A 5,563-nucleotide genomic window follows, 5' to 3' on the forward strand; every position below is an offset into this window, starting at 1 on the left:
TTAAATGGGTAAGAAGCCCGGCTCATTGGCGTGGAGCCAGGCATGGAATGCGAGTGCCTAGTGGGCCACTTTTGGTAAGCAGAACTGGCGCTGCGGGATGAACCTAACGCCGGGTTAAGGCGCCCGATGCTGACGCTCATCAGACCCCAGAAAAGGTGTTGGTTGCTATAGACAGCAGGACGGGGGCCATAGAAGTCGGAATCCGCTAAGGAGTGTGTAACAACTCACCTGCCGAATCAATCATGATCGAAGCTTCAGTTTTGTGCTCAATTACTTAAAGTGTCTGCCGGGATAAAAAATCTATCTTAGAGGTATGTTGACTGCCTTTGTGTAGTATCCTGTATGTGTATTTATCCTTCTCTCCTGTTGCTTTCTCCCCAGCTGCTCAGCCAGTGTGAATGTGCTGTGTGGAATGTTGGTGTGGTGATGGTAAATGGAATGCTTGCGTGCCTGTGAGGTGAGATGTGACAGTTGGATTATGGGCTGAGCAGCAGGCAGGCGGCTCTTGGTGGATCTGCTCTACATGACCTTACCAAGCTACAACTAAGACTAAATAAAACTTCTTAAATTACATCTCAGCTACTGGACTTCATCATTACATTTTAGCGACGATCTGGATACAGACCCATATGTTACTTCTGGAATTACTGATGATTACATTTACAAGAATATTGAAAGACTGAAAACATTTGAAGAAACTACAGAAGCTGACTTTTAAAAGTACACTTATAGTCTGAAGATATGCATTGAAACAAAAAAGACTCAGTCCTTGCGTGCTACAAAAGAATGTACAATCGACAGAAAGCACAACTTTAAAGGAAAATTAAGGAGAGTTAAAGCAAGGAGAGAGACAGATTGCCCTGCAGCCCTTCAGCACCACCACTGCCTCAAAAGTATGTGCACTCGTGAGGAGGAGGCACAGGCAGACGGGAATCTCATAACTATGGAAATCGGCAAAAATAATTGTGTGTGCTGCCGTTAAGGTGCGCCATGTGGGCCATAGAGCTGGCTCACAGTTTACTGGGTTTGGTCATCGGTCTTCAAACTGTTTACTTTTGCTTTTCTAAACGTTTACAGTGGAAACATTCTCCCATCTTTGGTTTGGACCTACTGCCATGTGGGTTTCGTTTCACCTCCAAATTAAATCTCTATCTGTAGATGCGGGTAAGACTGTACCAGTTATTGTTCTGTACCATATCAAGAGAGATATGGCTCACTGAGTCTTGGAGTGCCTTATCTGGTATTATTTGCAGTTATAGTGTTTTTTTAGTCATGATGTTTTTACTGCCTGTGTATGTGTGCTGCTATTTTTTTACCATGTGTTTTCTTAGTGCGCAGCTTTACATTATATTTCATTTTATTGAAGTTATCACATGTATCATGCCTATTTCTATGTTGACATGCTTTATGAATTGTATCTGTCTGAGAATGATTTCCAATGTGGCTTTTATGGTGAATTTACCTTTGTGTGGATCAGTGGAGTTTCATGTGGTTGGGTGATTTTACTTACAAGTGTCATTTGGGGTACTTTACCAACTGATGTTTGATTGGAAGTACAGGAACTTACAAATGGTGGACTTTGGCATTTTAAGGAAATTAAATTCTGGTGTGCATAGTCTAGAGTGTCAGCCTATTGGTATGTGTGATGCCTTTTTTTTTCTCACATGTTACGCTGCATTTTTCGCAACACCTATATTGCTGTATGTTTGTATTTTTTGCTATTAAGTTATGTCGACATTTTACTTTACATCTTATGCTACATTGTTACTTTGAACTGTACACATCCCTTACTCATGGGATTGATTTATGGGTGGGTTTTGCCCATCTCCTTAATTTAGTCTTTGTGTCCTTACATGAGGGATGATCGTATGGATGGAAGTCAACCATTTGAAAATGTTTCGTTACATGCCCTTACATGAGGGATATCTAAATGGGTGCAAGTCCCATTTCTACAGTTTGCTTTTTATGCTCTTACATGAAGGAATATTGAAGGGTGTTTTAGTCACCTTGTGCTACACGTTTCATTTGATGCTCTTACATGGGGAGTGGCAGTATAGGTCCATGTCCCATTTCTACAATTTGTGTCTTATACCCTACATGAGGAATAACTGAATGGTGTGGAAGTCACCCTATGCTACACATTTTATTTGATGTCCTTACATGAGGGATGTGTGTAAGGTTGGATATCACCCATTTCTACATTATTCACTAGTTGTCCTTACTTTAAGGATGTGTGTTGTGGGTGAACTTCACCTGTCGTTACATGTTACTCTTTGTGCTGTTGTTTGGGGATGGTTGGTCAGGTGTACTTCACCCATTATGCCGTCGCAGGGTGAGCTCCGCTTCCCCTTCGTCCCCCCACAAGGTCAGACCCCCGATCGCCCGTGGATGGGTCCCTGGCCGGGTCCTGCCACGGAGGTACGCCGCCGGCACGCCTGGCCCCCCGAGAAGGGGGCCTGGCGACCAGTCCGCCCTGGGCCCGTCCCGGGGCACCAGGCTGCGTGCCGCACGTGGCTGTCCATGGTGTCCTTGCGCACGTGCCTCGGGCGCCCTCCTCCATGGCCGGCTTCCCGGCAAGGGCGAAACCCCTCCAGACGCGATCCAGGGAAAGAGGGCGCGCGCTGCCGGGTATGCCAGGCCCCTTCTCCGGCAGGGGTCTGGCCTTCCCCGGCTCCACCTTAATGCTCCAGTGTTTTCTTTCCGACTACGACCTCAGATCAGACGTCGCGACCTGCTGAATTTAAGCATATTACTAAGCGGAGGAAAAGAAACTAACCAGGATTCCCCCAGTAACGGCGAGTGAAGAGGGAAGAGCCCAGCGCCGAATCCCCACATGGCGGTGGGTGTGGGAAATATGGCGTACAGAAGACCGACTCCCAGGCGTCGCTCAGGGGGCCCAAGTCTTTCTGATCGAGGCTCACCACGCGGACGGTGTTAGGCCGGTAGCGGCCCCCGCCGCGCCGGGACGGGTCTTCCCAGAGTCGGGTTGGGAATGCTGCCCAAAGCGGGTGGTAAACTCCATCTAAGGCTAAATACGGGCGCGAGACCAATAGCCAACAAGTACCATAAGGGAAAGATGAAAAGAACTTTGAAGAGAAAGTTCAAGAGGGCGTGAAACCGTCGAGAGGTAAACGGGTGGGGTCCGTGCAGTCCGCCTGGAGGATTCAACACGGCGGGAAGGTCAGTGGCCCGGGAGTTCCGGATCCCCTCCACGGGACCGGCACCCGGGCCCCACCCGACCCCGCAGGGCGCATTTCCTCCACGGCGGTGCACCACGACTGGCTCTGGGTTGGCTGGGAAGGCTTCGGGGTGGCTGGTGGCCCTCCGCTCTGGCAGAGGGGGTTACAGCCCCCCTGGCAGCAGCTTCGCTGTGTCCGCGGGCCGAGGGAGATTCGACCGCCTCTGCGCCCTCCCCCGGGCAGCCGGTTGAAAGGGGGACAGGGCCCCCTGCTCCCAGCGCTACTGTCGACTGGGGCGGACTGTTCTCAGTGCGCCCCGACCGCGTCGCACCGCCGGGCAAGGAGGCCCACGCCGGGCACCAGGGGTCTGCGGCGATGTCGGCTACCCACCCGACCCGTCTTGAAACACGGACTAAGGAGTCTAACACGTGCGCGAGTCAGAGGGCTGAGCGAAACTCTGTGGCGCAATGAAGGTGAGGGCCGGCGCATGCCGGCTGAGGTGTGATCCCGCCGCGCTTCCAGCGGTGGGCGCACCACCGGCCCGTCTCGCCCGCTCCGTCGGGGAGATGGATCATGAGCGTGCGTGATAGGACCCAAAAGATGGTGAACTATGCCTGGGCAGGGCGAAGCCAGAGGAAACTCTGGTGGAGGTCCGTAGCAGTCCTGACATGCAAATCGGTCGTCTGACCTGGGTATAGTGACGAAAGACTAATCGAACCATCTAGTAGCTGGTTCCCTCCGAAGTTTCCCTCAGGATAGCTGGTGATCAGAGCCCCCAGTTTTATCTGGTAAAGCGAATGATTAGAGGTCTTGTGGCCGAAACGATCTCAACCTATTCTCAAACTTTAAATGGGTAAGAAGCCCGGCTCATTGGCGTGGAGCCGGGCATGGAATGCGAGTGCCTAGCGGGCCACTTTTGGTAACCAGAACTGGCGCTGCGGGATGAACCTAACGCCGGGTTAAGGCGCCCGATGCTGACGCTCATCAGACCCCAGAAAAGGTGTTGGTTGCTATAGACAGCAGGACAGGGGCCATGGAAGTTGGAATCCGCTAAGGAGTGTGTAACAACTCACCTGCCAAATCATCTAGCCCTGAAAATGGATACCCGGCCGTCGCCAGCACTGAGAGCCGCGGGGGCTAAGCCGCGACCAGTAGGAGGGCCGCTGCGGTGCACACCAAAGCCCGGGGCGAGGGCCCGGGTGGAGCAGCCGCAGGTGCAGATCTTGGTGGCAGTAGCAAATATTCAAATGAGAACTTTGAAGGCCGAAGTGGAGAAGGGTTCCATGTGAACAGCAGTTGAACATGGGTCAGTCGGTCCTAAGAGATGGGCGAGCGCCATTCAGAAGGGACGGGCGATGGCCTCCGTTGCCCTCGGCCGATCGAAAGGGAGTCGGGTTCAGATCCCCGAACCCAGAGTGGCGGAGACGGGCGCCCTCACGGCGTCTAGTGCGGTAACGCAAACGATCCCAGAGAAGCCGGCGGAAGCCCCGGGGAGAGTTCTCTTTTCTTTGTGAAGGGCAGGTTGATCTAGAATGGGTTCGCCCCGAGAGAGGGGCCCGAGCCTTGGAAAACGTTGCGGTTCCGGCGGCGTCCGGTGAGCTCTCGCTGGTCCTTGAAAATCCGGGGGAGATGGTGTAAATCTCGCGCCAGGCCGTACCCATATCCACAGCAGGTCTCCAAGGTGAACAGCCTCTGGCATGTTGGAACAATGTAGGTAAGGGAAGTCGGCAAGTCAGATCCGTAAATTCAGGATAAGGATTGGCTCTAAGGGCTGGGTCGGTGGGGCTGGACACGCGCCGCGGCTGGACGAGGCGCCTCCTTTTGGGGCGGCGGCGACTCTGGACGTGAGCCGGGCCCTTCCTGTGGATCGCCCCAGCTGCGGTGGTCGCCTCTCCCCGTTCCCCCTCCCCGGGGGCGCAGGGCCGGCATTCTGCAGTTGACTTAGAACTGGTGCGGAAATTTTAAAGAGAAGCTACCTCTTTGACGGCCTATATTTCTTTCATTTACTGGTAAATACTCTAATCAAATCTTAATAAACATGCACACCTACAGTGATGACCCATAAATACAATGTATACACACAATTCTTTACTTTTTATCTTTGTTTATTTTGTTTGATAAGCAAGAGCATTTTTTGTATCAAAAAGTGATTATAAACATTTCATTTCAGTGTTATCATTTCTAATAATTCACAAATATGCTAAAGACAAATATGTACAATTGGACAAAATATTAGACATATCCAAAATAACATAAACACAAATTATTTAGCCCCTCGATAGGCCAATTGAATCACTACATTCATATCTTGCATACTAATCTAGCATACAAACAGTCATACCACAAACAGATCACTACAAAAAAGAGAAAGAAAAACCAATAAA

General features: G+C 51.1%; 1 pseudogene; it reads left to right on the forward strand.

The window, feature by feature from the left end:
• Positions 1-2,707: 2,707 nt before the first annotated feature.
• LOC146822836 (28S ribosomal RNA) overlaps positions 2,708-5,563 on the forward strand; it is a 4,976-nt pseudogene continuing 2,120 nt past the window's right edge.

This window comes from Triturus cristatus, chromosome 5_2 (assembly GCF_964204655.1).
Source record: "Triturus cristatus chromosome 5_2, aTriCri1.1, whole genome shotgun sequence".
In the NCBI taxonomy this organism is placed as follows: Eukaryota; Metazoa; Chordata; class Amphibia; order Caudata; family Salamandridae; genus Triturus; species Triturus cristatus.